This window comes from Trichechus manatus, unplaced genomic scaffold, assembly GCF_000243295.1.
Source record: "Trichechus manatus latirostris isolate Lorelei unplaced genomic scaffold, TriManLat1.0 scaffold00036, whole genome shotgun sequence".
In the NCBI taxonomy this organism is placed as follows: domain Eukaryota; kingdom Metazoa; phylum Chordata; class Mammalia; order Sirenia; family Trichechidae; genus Trichechus; species Trichechus manatus.
This window is the reverse complement of record NW_004443972.1, coordinates 8,712,696-8,727,943: the sequence shown is the minus strand read 5'-3', so window position 1 is coordinate 8,727,943 and position 15,248 is coordinate 8,712,696.

Below are 15,248 nucleotides of genomic sequence, written 5' to 3'. Positions count from 1 at the left end.
GAAAGATTAGTACAAAAGACTAATGGACCACAACTACCACAATCTCTACCACACTGAGCCCAGAACAACTAGATGGTGCCAGTTACCACCACCGATGCTCTGGCAGGGATCACAATAGAGCGTCCCGGACAGAGAAGAAGAAAAATGTAGAACAAAATTCAAATTCACAGAAAAAAAAAAAAAAAAAATACCAGGCTTGCTAGTCTGACAGAGACTGGAAAAACCCCAAGAGTATAGCCCCCAGACACACTTTTAACTCCTGAGGTTCACCTTTCGGCCAAAGATTAGACAGGTCTATAGGGCCAACATTAACACAGGTGAGGACCGTGCTTCATAGTTCAATCATGTATAAAAGACTAATGGGTACACCAGCCCCAAAGCAAAGACGAGAAGGCAGGAAGGGTCAGGAAAACTAGACGAATGGAAACAGGGAAACTAGGGTGGAGAAGGGGAGAGTGTTGACACATCCCAGGGTTGGCAACCAATGTCACAAAATAATTTGTGTATTAACTGTTTAATAAGAAACTAATTTGCTCTGTAAATTTTTACCTAAAGCACACACACACACACACACACACAAACACCCTGAAAAATTTGTTTCAAAGAGCTATTTTGTTCTAAAATCTGTAATGAATATAATCTTGGATGCTATCTATGGAGGTAATGTAACTTGGTGAATCAGAGCTCAGTCTTTATACACAAACAGACACTGCTTCCTGACTGAACCCAGCCACCTTTGAGCACACTGATTTTAGGGAATCATGTAATTTCTCTGTGTCTCAGATTCTTCAACTGTAAGATGAGTAATAAAATCAGTGTCTATTTCATATGATTATTGTTGGATTAAATGGAGTAGTGCATATAAAATGCTTAGTACCATGTCTGTCACACGGTAAAAGTTATTATTTCTATTCTTTATTTCCATATCTCCCTACTGTTTCTATCTTAATTCTCGTCCCTTTTCCACTCATCCTGGACACTGCTGTGCTACACACTTCTGGTCCTCTCATTCTCCCATTAAAAAAAAATTTAATAACTGTCCCAGCGCCCTGGACTTCCTATTTGAAACCTGTCTTTGCTGTGCTGTGTATGTTCTGAGAACACCTTCGTTACTTGAGCCAAATTGAACATAGTTTACATTTTCTCCATATGCCCTGTGTTTGCTATGGCAGAGCCAATAACTTCATGGAGTTCCATCTGAAGGTTCACCACCATCCACATGGACTTGTTCATCCATTTTCCGTCTTTTTTTTTTTTCCTCATTGTTTTTCATCATAATCTGGTCACTTAGCCAGCTGAGGATCTATGATCCTGCCATTATCATCTTAATTTTTCTTTCCAACTGTACAGCTGCCAACTCGTTTTTCTGAAAGCTAGGGTGGCATATCTTACTCCTCCTACACCCAGGCCTTAATGTCATTTCTTATCTCCATCTCAAAGATTGACTGTTTCCCACTGTCTTAGGCTGGGTTCTCTAGAGAAGCAAAACCAGTAAAGCATACAAATATATATAGAGAGAGATTTATATCAAGGAAATACCTCACACAATTGTAGAGGCTAAAATGTCCCAAGTCCATGGATCAGGGTAGAGGCCTCTCCCAATTCACAGAGCCACAGAAGCTGGTGAACCCAAGGTCGGCAAGTTGGAGAGAGGCTCCCACTCACAGGCTGTGAAGGTCAATGAATTCCAAGATCAGCAGACAAGACCGCAAGGTTTCTCCTGATTCACATAGCTGCAGGGTCTGGCAAACCCAAGATCAGCAGGTCGGGGAACTGGACTCTTGCTTGCAGGTGGAAAAATTTCGACGAATTCCAAGATCAACAGGTAAGCTGCTAGCTAGAGTCTCAAGAACTGGAGGTGAGACAACAAGAGGCGGCTGCTGAGTCTGGAACAAGCCAAAAACCTTGGCAAGGTGAGCAGCTGGAAAGTAACCCATGGAAGGCAGAGAGATGAAACTAAGGGGGCAGTGAGGTGCCATAGGCCCCGCCTCCACCAGTACCACTCAGCAGATTCCATCATGGGGGTGATCACAACATTATGCAACTGCTAAAACACTGAGAATAATGGCCTAGCCAAGCTGACATACAATCTTAACCATCACACCCACTTCCTCAAGAAGTTTCAACCCAAGATGATTTAATACCCCTGCACCACTTGCTCAGCATTAACTGACATGTTCATTTAGCAAAGTGCAATAATGCATGCAAATAACGCCCTTCATCATGATAAAATTTTTTCCTTGCCATTTCTTTTTTCTAAAGAAAACCAAAACCAATCCTGTTGCCGTCAAGTCAATTTTGACTCATAGAACAGAGCAGAACTGCCCCATAGGGTTTCCAAGGAGCACCTGGTGGATTTGAACTGCCAACATTTTGGTTAGCGGCAGTAGCTCTTACTCACTAAAGAGTAGCGTTAAAATTACCTTGGTGGCATTTATGACAAAAACAATCCAGCCTTATTTTTTATGGCTCATGTGTCTTGAGGTTTAATAGTCACAGGAATTGTAGCACTATTCCAACAAAATTTTCTTTTTTCTCTTGACTAAAATTCAGCAAACATTGAGTCACTATGACATTCCAACTATAGTGTGGAGATTTAATAAGGTTGCAAGGGAAACAGAGATGAGATAGTCCTTTCTTGGTTAGCCCATATTTCTCTGTTCTGAGGTAATTCACGGTTCAGTGTAGTGTTTTTCAAACATTTTTTATCATTACCCAATTAGAATATTAGAATACTTCTTACAGTATGACCTAGCATACATGCACATATGGACACACACACGTGTATCTGTGTGTGTATATATGTATAAACAACAACAAAAAAACCAAACCCTTTGCTGTCAAGTCAATGCCAACTCATAGTGACCCTGTAGGACAGAGTAGAACAGCCCCATAGGGTTTCCAGTGAGCACCTTGTGGATTCGAACTGCTGACCTTTTGGTTAGCAGTCATAGCTCTTAACTGCTATGCCACCAAGGTTTCAGTATTGTCGTGGATTGAATCATGTCCCCCAAAAATATCTGTCAACTTAGCTAGGTCATGATTCCCGGTATTATATGATTGTCTATGATTTTGTAATCTGAAGTGATTCCCCTGTGTTGTAAATCCTATCACTATGATGTAATAAGATGGATTAGAGTGTGTAATATTGATGAAATCTACAAGATTAGATAGTGTCTTAAGCCAATCTCTTTTGAGATATGAAAGACAGAAGCAAGCAGAGAGACCTGGGAACCTCATACCACCAAGAAAGTAACGCCAGGACAAAGTGCATCCTTTGAATCTGAGGCTCCTGCACAGAGAAGCTCCCAGACCAAGGGAAGACTGATAAATCACAAGGACCTTCCTCCAGAGCCGACGGAGAAAGCCTTCCCCTGGAGTTGATGCCCTGAATTTGGACTTTTAGCCTACTAGACTGTGAGAGAATAAATTCTCTTTGTTAAAGCCATCCACTTGTGGTATTTCTGTTATAGCAGCACTAGATAACTAAGACACACACACACACACATATACCCCATCTATTGCTGTCGAATTGATTCCAACTCATAGTAACACTATAGGACAGAGTAGAACTATCCCATAGGGTTTCCAAGGAGCAGCTGGTGGATTTGAACTGCTGACCTTTTGGTTAGCAGCCAAGCTCTTAACCACTGCACCACCATGGCTCTCTCTATATATGTGTGTATATATATATGTGTGTGTGTGTGTGTGTGTGTGTGTGTGTGTGTATGTGTATCTATATCTATATCTGTATCTATAGATATATAACAAACTTGCCATTGAATCAATTCTGACTTGCGGCAATCCATGTGCCTCAGAGTAGAACTATGCTCCACAGGTTTTTCAGCTGCTGACTTTTTGGAAGTTGATACCAGGCCTTTCTTTCAAAGCACCTCTGCGTGGAATCAAACCTCTAACCTTTCCTAGCATGTTAATCATTTGCACCATTCACGGACTTGAAGCAAAAGTAGCTAGGCAAACACGCAAAAAGCAATCACAATGCACTGTGATAATCACTATAAGTAAAACTTGTGCATGTTGCCTAGTTGTCTTATTCATCTTACTCCTCAGCATCTGGCAGAGCATCTTCTATAGAAGACGTACTAAATAAATACATGCAGAATTAATAAACTCGTTGGCAGGATTGCAAATTTAGCTATTTATTACTAAGACATTTTAAATTTAATTAATAAACCAATTACAATGTTTAATGACTAAGATTTAACTGTTTATATTTTGTACAACAGAGTGGTCAAAGCCTTCATTTAATAAACATTAAATAAAATTTTTTACATGTGAAAATACTTTACCTACTAAAGGGTTTCCTTTTAGCTATGTCTTGGATTATATTCTCCTTGGTTGTTGATCTTCTCACCCGGTGGCATCTTAGTCTCACCTCCCGGTTCTCAGCCCTCATCACTATGTAATCACACACATGATACTACAAGTAAGTGAACATTTGTAAAATATTTTAGGTGATAATAGTAAGATCTTTCTTATATAAAATAATTAAGGCATGAAACCTGTCCCAGATGAACAAACAATTTAAATGTCTGTTGTCTCCTGGACATAAATACACAAATACCCTATTCCTAGATCTTCAAGGCACCCATAATTCTGAATAGCATTGCGTGCCCTGCTCTTACTTCACTTGGACTAATCTTCTTGACATTTAGGGTAGTAGTTTGCAAATCCATAGCTATCCATAATTCTAATTTTCATGATTTGGATCTATTTACTGGTAGTCATAAAGATATACTGCTCCTTTAAGAGCATTTCAATATTATTTTGGCAGGAAAAAAACTGTACATTTCTTAAATCAAAGGACCAAAGGGAATATCAAAATTTAAAAAGATAATAATTTATACAGGAAAAATGAACCTGTGGAATCATATTCTACTTAAAGTGAATTGAATACTTCCAATAATGGCAAAATTATTTGCTTTCTGCCATTATTACATTCTTTCAACTAATAAACACAAAAATGTTTAATATCTCAGGTATTTTATAGTGGTTGAATTACTTGGGACAAATAAGTCAACTCTATAATTTAAATCTGTGCTATTCTTCAAGAGATATCCAAGCAATGCTAGCCAATACAACTTTCAGAGTACTTGATCTGGAAGGCAATGATTTCTATAGAGTCAATACTTAAGTTGAAAACTGAATGAGGTTGATAATTATACATAGGCAAGTTTTGATGTCTCTAGTTAGATGTGTTTATTCATTCAATAAACATGTTTAGTAAGTATTCACTGAGTGATTAATATAATCTAGGCACCGTGCTAGGTGATAGAGAACCAGAATAATAAAATATAACTCTGACATCAGGAATTTGCATTTAGTGTGAAAATGGAAAAGATTCAGGTGCCACATTGGTATATCATACAAAAGTATTCCCCCCTAGTAGCAAGCCAGATAATCTTAGGCAGTACACAATTGCTCATTGTAAATATTCCAAAGTCGCCTTATAAATACAACAAATGGCACGATTATGGTACTGATACAAAATGTTCTACTTACATGAACTTATGTAAAACAATTGATTCAATTTAATTAAATATATTATGCAAATAATTGTATTAATAGAGAAAAATTATGAATATTTTACACTAATGACTCAAGTTTGGGAAACCTGAATTGGCAGGCATCATACATTCCTCCCAACCCTAAAATTCAGTTAATCAAGGATTGTACTTTAAGATTAGGTGAGCAATAGTCATGCAAGATATCAAGAAATGTAATCTTATGCCCAATATACCTTGTTTAAGATGAGAGGAAATTACAAAACAGGATTTTCAAGCTCATTAATTATATAACTAAAGTAACTGAACTAAGCAACTTCAGTTGGCCTGTTATTATGAAATAAGAACAAAACAAAGTTACTCTTTTGCAACTACCAATAAAAAAAAAAAAAGAAAGAAAAGAAACTTCAATCATGGTTAGAGAGTAATCCATTTCAAATGAAAAATCTAGGCTCTTTCTCAGAAACTGCAGTGAATTAAGCTGACCTTCCCTCTGAGCATTTGCAGTGGCATTTATTTGTGTTAAATTTCATCTTGTGAGTTGTGACCTAAAATGATGATTGCCAAGATTTCCTTGAACCCAGATTTACTATTCAAAATATTGTCTGTCCTTTATGGCATTATTCTGATATGCTAGTTGATAAAAATGTCTTCTATGTGTTCATACAAATTTCTAATATTTGTCATGGATTGCATTGTGTCCCCCAAAAATATGTGTATCAATTTGGCTAGGCCATGACTCCAAGTATTGTGTCGTTGTCTACCATTTTGTCATCTGATGTGATTTTCCTATGTGTTGTAAATCCCATCCCTATGATGTTGATGAGATGGGATTAGTGGCAGGTATGTTAATGAGGCAGGACTCAATCTACAATATTAGCTTGTGTCTTAAGCCATTCTCTTTTGAGATATAAAAGAGAGAAGCGAGCACAGAGTCATGGGGATCTTATACTACTAAGAAACAGGAGCCAAGAGAAGAGCGTGTCCTTTGAACCTGGGGTCCCTGCACTGAAAATCTCCTTGGCTAGGGGAGATTGATGACAAGGACCATCTTCCAGAGACGACAGAGAGAAAGAAAGACTTCCCCTGGAGCTGACGCCCTGAATATAGACTTCTAGCTTACTAGATTGTGAGAGAATAAACTTCTGTTTGTCAAAGCCATTCACTTGCGGTATTTCTGCTATAGCAGCACTAGATAACTAAGATAGTATTTTATTATTTAATTATGGAAATTTTCAAACGTACCAAAAAAAGAGAGTTGCAAAATTCTTGTGCACTTACTACCTATCACACCGTTTCAACAATTTTCAACTTCTGCCAATTTTGTTTCCTCTATGGCCCTACCTCCCTATTCTGCCACTGTATACCATTTCACTCATAAATACTCAGTGTATTTTTCTAATATAAGCATCTTTTTAACATAACTACAGTGACATTAAACCTTCCAAAATTAACTATTTCTTAATATCATCTAATACTTAGTCCATGATCAAATATCTCTATACAGTTAGTTTGTTCAAATCATGATCTAAACAAGAGCCACAAAATTGCGTTTGGTTAATATGTCTTATAAGTCTGTTTAAATATATAATAGGTCTTCTTCCCTTTCTTTTTCACACCAATTATTTGTTGGAGAAACTGTGCCGTTTGTCTTATAATATTTTCCACATTCTGGATTTCAAATTTGGATTTGACTGTTATTAATATTGTTTCTTTATCTCTCATGTTTCTTGTGAACTGGCAGTTAGAGCCAGATGCTTGATTAAAACCAAAAAAACCAAACCTATTGCTGTCAAGTTGATTTAAACTCATAGCGACCCTATAGGACAGAGTAGAACTGCCCCATAGGGTTTCCAAGAAGCACCTGGTGGATTTGAACTGCCGACCTTTTGGTTAGCAGGTGTAGCTCTTAACCTCTACGCCACCAAAGTTTCCAGATGCTTGATTAGACATATCTTTAATTGTTGGTAATGTTTCATAGGAGGTGCCATGTGTATCTTAATGCATGTTATCAGGAGGTACAAAATATATGAGTGTACCAAGTGGACAAGATTGGACAATTGGTTCAGTTGTTTCAACATGATTCATCAATTAGGTTTCCCATCTATTTTTTACCTAATGTTTAAGCATTACTTGATTATTATTACCTAAATCCATAATTTTATTTGGGGTTGCTAAATGATAATATTTATATTCTACCATTCCTTCTGCATTTATTACCTGAAGTTTCATTTAATAAAAAAATTATTTGTCAAATATTCGATTACTAAAAATATAATTTGTACAAGAAAGCAGAAATAGTGGCAGGTTATTTTCCTTACTTATTTATTTTTAAAATAACAAGTTTGTGCCTAAGAAACCTCTTAATATGATGCTATCTTAAAATATTATTATGAACTTGTGGATATTTATATATTTTAGGTGATTGAATACTTCGTGGTCTTTTTCTTCTTTAATGTTCAAATTGTCCCATCTTTGGTTATTGGAAATCATTTAAAGTTGGCACCTTATTTTCCCCACTTACAGAAAAGTTTAGACTTTTCTCAAAATGGAGAGAATTGTTTTAAGAAATCCCTGTGAACTCCTACCCTTCTTTGAAAATTATCAGCACTTCTCAGTACATCTTCTTTCATCTTAATCCCACACAACTTATAATTATATCCATTAATATTTCAGTAAGTATTTTTCTTTTAAAAATGACTCTTTAAAATACAAGCACAACATATAGAACAATTAAATATTTTATAGTAATTTCTCACCCAAGGTCATGCCCTTCCCCAAGAGGTTACATCTGATGACTCACAGGAAGATGTATAAAGGTCCAGCCATTTATCTCATTGTGGGACTCTCTAAAGGGCAATACTCTCCAAAACTCCCTGGTGTGTTATTTGAGGCTTTATTGAGCCTGCATCACAGTTCACCTTCTGCCCTTTAGATGTTTTGACACCCTCCCCATAAACATCTTTCACCTCAAATGTTATTTTATCATCTAATTCCAGAAAGTCTCACTGTATCACAAATATTCAATGAATTTGAACCTCAAATTACCTAGTACATGAACCAATTGCAAGTACAATCTTTAAAATTATATTTCACCTGTATATTTCTGCTCTTTAATTCCAAAATAGATTTAAAAATTAGACTGCCATACTTATATTATGCCTATATACACCTCATATAAAAAAAGGAAAAATAAATTAACATCTTCATAATTTCTGTGAACTTTCTATTGACTTGCCATGATTTCTTTGATAACATAATGTTAATCTGAATATAGCTGTTTCCAATTTTAGGGCTGCATCAGAAATGCTGTTTCAGATAGTAAAAAAAAAAAAGCTAGAAGGAATTTCTAAATGCATGTCAGGTTAATTACGTTTGGAAGAACTTATGACATTTTTGCATTTCTTTTCAAACTAATGACCAGAGTGCAAAGGAACACATATAAACCATCGTTATTAGACTTTCTGCCTCTAAATTTATTTCAATCCATTTGTCTCATAAAGTTATTTTCAAGTTAATTGCAAAATACTTTTATAACCTTTGACAATGGATTCAAACATTATTTTAATGTACCAATTTATTACAACACATGTTTGCTTAAACTCTAAGAGCTAACACTGAAATAAAAGAACTTAATAACTTCATACTTTATACACTACCTTTGGGACACAACAACAAAAATTTTATTTATGACTTCCAGGCAACATGGCGCTATAGACAGAAGCACCACACCGTCCCTCCACAGCAAAGAACCGAAAAACTAAGTCAAACAGAGACAAATGTCAATCCTGAAGCCCTAAGTATCAAATGAAGAGATAAAGAACTCAGCCAAGCACCAAATGGAATAAGAACCTGACAGAGAACAGAGAGCGAGGAGAGATACATGCAGAGGTCCCCTATCAGCTAACGCAGCACAGATCTGCCATCTTGGACTCCTATTGGAGATTGGCGAACAGGGTGTACAGGAAAGCAGCTTCACAGAGCTTCCAGCAGGAGACAGAACAACTGGTAACCAGCAATATATGCTTTTCCAACCCATACACGTCTTAACCCCCAAATGGCCTCCTCTGCTGCCTGCGGCCACAGTCTCTTAGCCAGGAACAACCAGCTTCACCCCAGTGCTGCTTAGACTTCATCAGCCCATGCTGGCCAGCTCCCTGAGTGCCACTTGTTGGTTGGTGGTGTTGCTTTTTTCCGCTTCTTTGCTAGCTCCTGTAAGGCTGAGAAATGCTGCTCAACTATGGAACTGCTTCCCGGCCCATGCTGCCACACTGGTGGGATCCTCGGGGCTTATTTCTGTTTGTTTGTTTTGATTTGTTCTGTTTTGATTTGTTTGTTTGTTTGCTTTCTTTTTCATTTCTTGGCTTGGGAGCCCCTTCTAGCCAGGCAGTACTCTGCAGCTTGGAAGCTATTCCCTCAGTCTGTACAGTTGCGCAGTGGGATCACTTGGGGCATTTCTTTTTTCTTGTTGTTTGTTTTTTTTTGTTTTTGTTTTGTTTGTTGTCTTGCTTTGTTTCTTTTTTCTCTATTATTCGCTTTTTATCTTTCTTCATTTCTCAGTTTCTCGTCTCTCTATTCTTACCTTCTCATCCTGTCTCCTGAATACCTGGTGCTGTGTGACACCTCTACCCCTTCTAGCCAGGCTGTACTTCGTAGCCCGGGAGCCACATCCATAGTCCGCGCAGCCACACTTCTGGGATCCCTGGGTTTTTTGTTTTTAATTTTTTTTTCTAATTTTCATTTATTCATTTTTTTCTTTTTCCCTTTTCCTTTTTTTGTCCTTTTTTGTTTTTCTCAATTTCTCAGTCTCTCATCTTACCACTCCAATGGCAAGCTCCCATAGCACTATTTTTTGTTTGTTTGTTTGTATGTTTTTGGCTCCTGTTCCTCTCTCCTCTTTCTCCTCTTTCCCATACCCATCTTAACTCCACACATCACAATCTCCCCACTCTTTCCTGCCTACCTGCACTGTGCACTGAACATTGCACCACCAACTAGCACAGGCACGGCCTACTGGAACCTGCCCTGCACTGATTCCCAGACCGCCCTGTCAGCTCTAGTACATGCCACAAACAACCCATCCCAGAAACTCCCCTTCAGCTGGACCTGCCCTACTGCACTATACCTGAGCAACTGACCCTGACCATTGGAGAAAGAGGTGAAAAGTATCGAGCTGAGAGACAAGCAAACAACAAAAAACGCACAGCTCACCTGCTCAGACATAACCAAACAAAACAAAAAAGCAGGATGAAACAAACAAATTTACAATCAATAAAATGAGGAAAATAACCACTGACTGACCCAAAGACAGCAGACAATATCAAAACATTTACAAAAACAGGACAGGATGGTTCCAGTAGGTCTCCAAAATAAAATGCTAGATGACCTTCCAGTAGAAGAAAAGGCACTAGACCTAACTGATAAGGAATTCAAATCTCTAATATTCAGAATTATCCAAGAGTTGAAGCAAAAAGCAGACAAAAAGGAGGAAAAGGCAGACAAAAAAATGGAAGAATTCAAGAAAATAATACAGGAACAAAATGCTAAAATAAATTCACAACTAGAAATCATACAAAAACAACAATTAGAAATCCACAAGATAAACTACAAGACTTCAGAAATGGACAGTGTCATAGAAGGGTTGAGGAGCAGGTGTGAAACAATGGAAGACAGGATCAGCAAAATTGAAGACAAACACTTGGATAAAACTCTGAGGAAAAATCAGAAAAAAGAATGAAGAAAAATGAAGAAACTCTGAGGATTATGTGGGATACAATCAAAAGCAAAAATTTAAGAGTGATTGGAGTTCCAGAACAGGGACAGAAAACAGAAAACACAGAGAATATCATTGAAGAACCACTGACAGAAAACTTGCCTAATATCATGAAAGATCAAAAGCTGGCCATCCAAGAAGCTCAACGAACCCATATAGCATAGATCCCCAAAAGAAAATCACCAAGGCATATCATAATCACACTCACTAAAACCAAAGACAAAGAATCCTAAGAGCAGCTTGAGACAAAAAGTCACATACAGAGGAGAAATAATAATACTAAGCTTGGATTATTCGGCAGAAATTATGCAGGTAAGAAGGCAATGGGTTGATATATATAAAACCTTGAAAGAAAAAAATTCCCAGCCAAGAATAATATATCCTGCAAAACTTTCACTCAGATATGATGGTAAAATTAGATCATTTCCAGATAAACAGAAATTGAGGGACTATGTAAAACCAAACTTACAATAATCATTAAAGGGAGTCCTTCGATCTGAGAGCAAAAAACATCAGACCACAGGCTGCATCTGGGATGCAGGATCATACTAGCCAGATACCAATCTAGGAAATGAACTCTCAAGAACTATCCAAAACCAAAAGAATTACAACAGGGAACCAGAGAGGCTAATCTGTAAATGAAAACAACATCAGAACAATACAAGAGGGAATAAATGATGTGGTATAGAACCTCCTAGGGAGAGGAAGGCAAGGTGATAGCAAGTAATAAAAGACTGGTTCAAAACTAGGAAGATAACAGTAAATTTCAAGGTAAACCAGACAGCAAGTTAACAAACCTATTCATTAAAATAAACAAAAACATAGTCTCAGTAAAAACAAAACCCACAAAAACAAAAAAATGAAAAAAATCCACAAACAAAAGAAATTCAGCACAGGAGAGTAAGAAGAACAAAGAAAACGTCAGCACCACAAAAAAAGCACTACAAACAGCAATAAACTCACGCCAATCAATAATTACACTGAATGTCAATGGCCTAAATGCACCCATAAAGAGATGGAGAGTGACAAAATGGATAAAAAAACAAGATCCATCAATATGCTGTCTACAAGAGACACACCTTAGAAACAAAGAGGTAAATTTATTAAAAATCAAAGAATAGAAAAAAATATATCAAGCAAACAGCTACCAGAAAAGAGCAGGACTGGCAATACTAATCTCATATAAAATAGACTTTAAAACAAAACCTACCATAAAAGATAAAGAAGGACACTATATAATGATTAAGGGGATGATCCATCATGAAGACATAACCATAATAAACATGCATGCACCCAATGACAGGGCTCCAAAACACATAAACTCTAACAGCACTGAAAAGAGAAATTAACAGTTCCACAATAATAGTAGGAGACTTCAACACATAGTGATGTGTAAAGGACTCAACATCTAGAAAGAAACCCAGCAGAGATACATAAGATCTAAGGGCCACAATCAGCCAACTTGACCTCATGGACATATATAGAACACTCCACCCAACAGCTGCAAAGTACAGCTTTTTCAATGCACATGGAACGTTCTCCAGAATAGACCACATCTTTGACCACAAAGCAACCCTCAATAAGATAAAAACGTTGAGATAATACAAAGTATTATCAAGATAGAAATTAACAACAGGAAGAGCAAGGAAAAAAAAAATCAATTACATGGAAACTGAATAACACCCTGTTTACAAACCACTGGATAATAGAAGAAATCAGAGATGGAATCAAAAACTGTCTAGAAACAAACGAGAATGAAAACACATCATAACAAGACCTTGGGGCACAGTAAAGGCAGTACTTAGAGGACAATTTATAAAAATAGATGCACACAACAAAAAAGAAGAAAGGTACAAAATCAAAACATTAACTACACAACTTGAACAAATAGAAAGAGAACAGCAAAAAAAGCTCACAGCCACCAGAAGAAAGGAAATAATAAAGATCAGAGCAGAAATAAATGAAATAGAGAATAGAAAAACAATAGAAGGAATCAACAAAAATAAAAGTCATTTCTTTGAAAGGATCAAGAAAATTGACAAACCACTGGCCAGACTGACAAAAGAAAAACTAGAAAGGATGCAAATAACCCAAATGAGAAATGAAATGGGGGACATTACAACAGACTCAACTGAAATAAAAAGGATCAGAACAGAGTATTATGAAAAACTATAACAAATTTAAAAACCTAGAGGAAATGGATGAATTTCTAGAAACACACTACCCACCCAAACTAACACAAGTGATGTTGAAAATCTGAACAGACCCATAACAAGGAAGAGATTGAAAAGTTAATAAAGAAACTCCCAACAAAAAAAATCCCTGGCCCAGATGGCTTCACTTGAGAATTGAACCAAAAATTCACAGAAGAGCTTATACCAGTACTACTCAAACTATTTCAGATCATAGAAAAGGAAGTGACATTTCCAATTTCATTCTATGAAGCCAGCATAACCCTGATACCAAAACCAGGCAAAGACACCACAAAAAAAAAGAAAATTACAGACCAGTGTCTGCAAAAATTCTCAGCAAAATTCTAGCCAATAGAATTCAACATCATAACAAAAAATAAATAAATAATACACCACGACCAAGAAGGATTGATACCTGGTATGCAAGGATGGTTCAACACTAGAAAATCAATCAATGTAATCCACCACATAAATAAAAGGAAAGAAAAGAATCACATAATCAGCAGCACAATTGGAAGAGCGTAGCTGACGTCACTGAACTGTGCATGTAGAAATTTTTGAAATGGTGTATATTTGGCTATGTATATTTTCCCCCAAAAAAAAGGTCAAGAAGGGAGAGGGTTGACATGTTGTGGGGTTGTTAACCAATGTCATAAAACAATACGTGTACTACTGTTTCATGAGAAACTATTTGTTCTGTAAACCTTCACCTGAAGTACAATTAAAAAAAAGAAAAAAGAATGATTGAAACATTACCATCCTACACATTTTACTTTTCTTCCTATACCAAGGGTACACAAAGGGATACCTTTCAGACTCCACCAAAGAAGTTTCCATCCGTTTTTGATCCTCTACCAAGATGATGAAGAGCTTAAAAGAAATAATGCTATTTTATTCTCTGTATTTGACAATTTTCAAAATTAGAGTGTTGCCACCTTCTGAGCTAAATTATTCTCCACTACTTCCCAACATGTGTCCTCCAAAGCAGCAAAGACCACCTCCCATAGACAAACTTCTCATACCTACAATGTCTTTAATTCTGGCCTCTTTATTGAAATATATTGTCTTTTTACTATCCAAAAATAGTCATTTAAGCTCAGTTAGTATTGTAACTAGTACTTTCACCAGGAACTCTTCTCAATGACAGTGTGGAATACCACTCTTTCTTAATTGTTTCTCATATCACTTCTTATCCCTGAACTTTGAAGTTCCCCATTAGCTCTGGATAAGGTCCCCCTCCCTGGCCACCTGGTCTTCCTTGGAAGTAGGCAAGAGGAAATACTGCTGTTCTTTGAGCATTGATGAGGACTACCATTCATTCCTCTGCTTCCTCATCTTCAAGAGCTAGAGACTACAGGGAGCCACAGGGATCTTGATGCTCCATTTAAAACCAACCTTCTCCCAGCCTCACATCACTATTACTAAGTGAAGTCAGAGCTCTAAAATTCACTGTAATTTTGCAAGTGCCTCACCATGCCCTAGTACCAGCTCTCACAGCCTCTCCCTCAGTATCTGCCCTAAACCAATCAGGACAAATCCCATTATGCCCTTTATCCCTGAATATATTATTTCTACAAGAATCTAAGAACTCCCAGGACATACCTAATCCTCAAGACTTTAATACTCAGGTTTCCCTGTACATCAGTTTTTTGTCTCCATCTCCCAAACCTGTCTAACTCCTGAAAAACTTCCACAACTATACTCTCTGATCTGGTGGTCAGTCATCAGCAGAATCTCCCATGTCTTCAAACTCGTTTC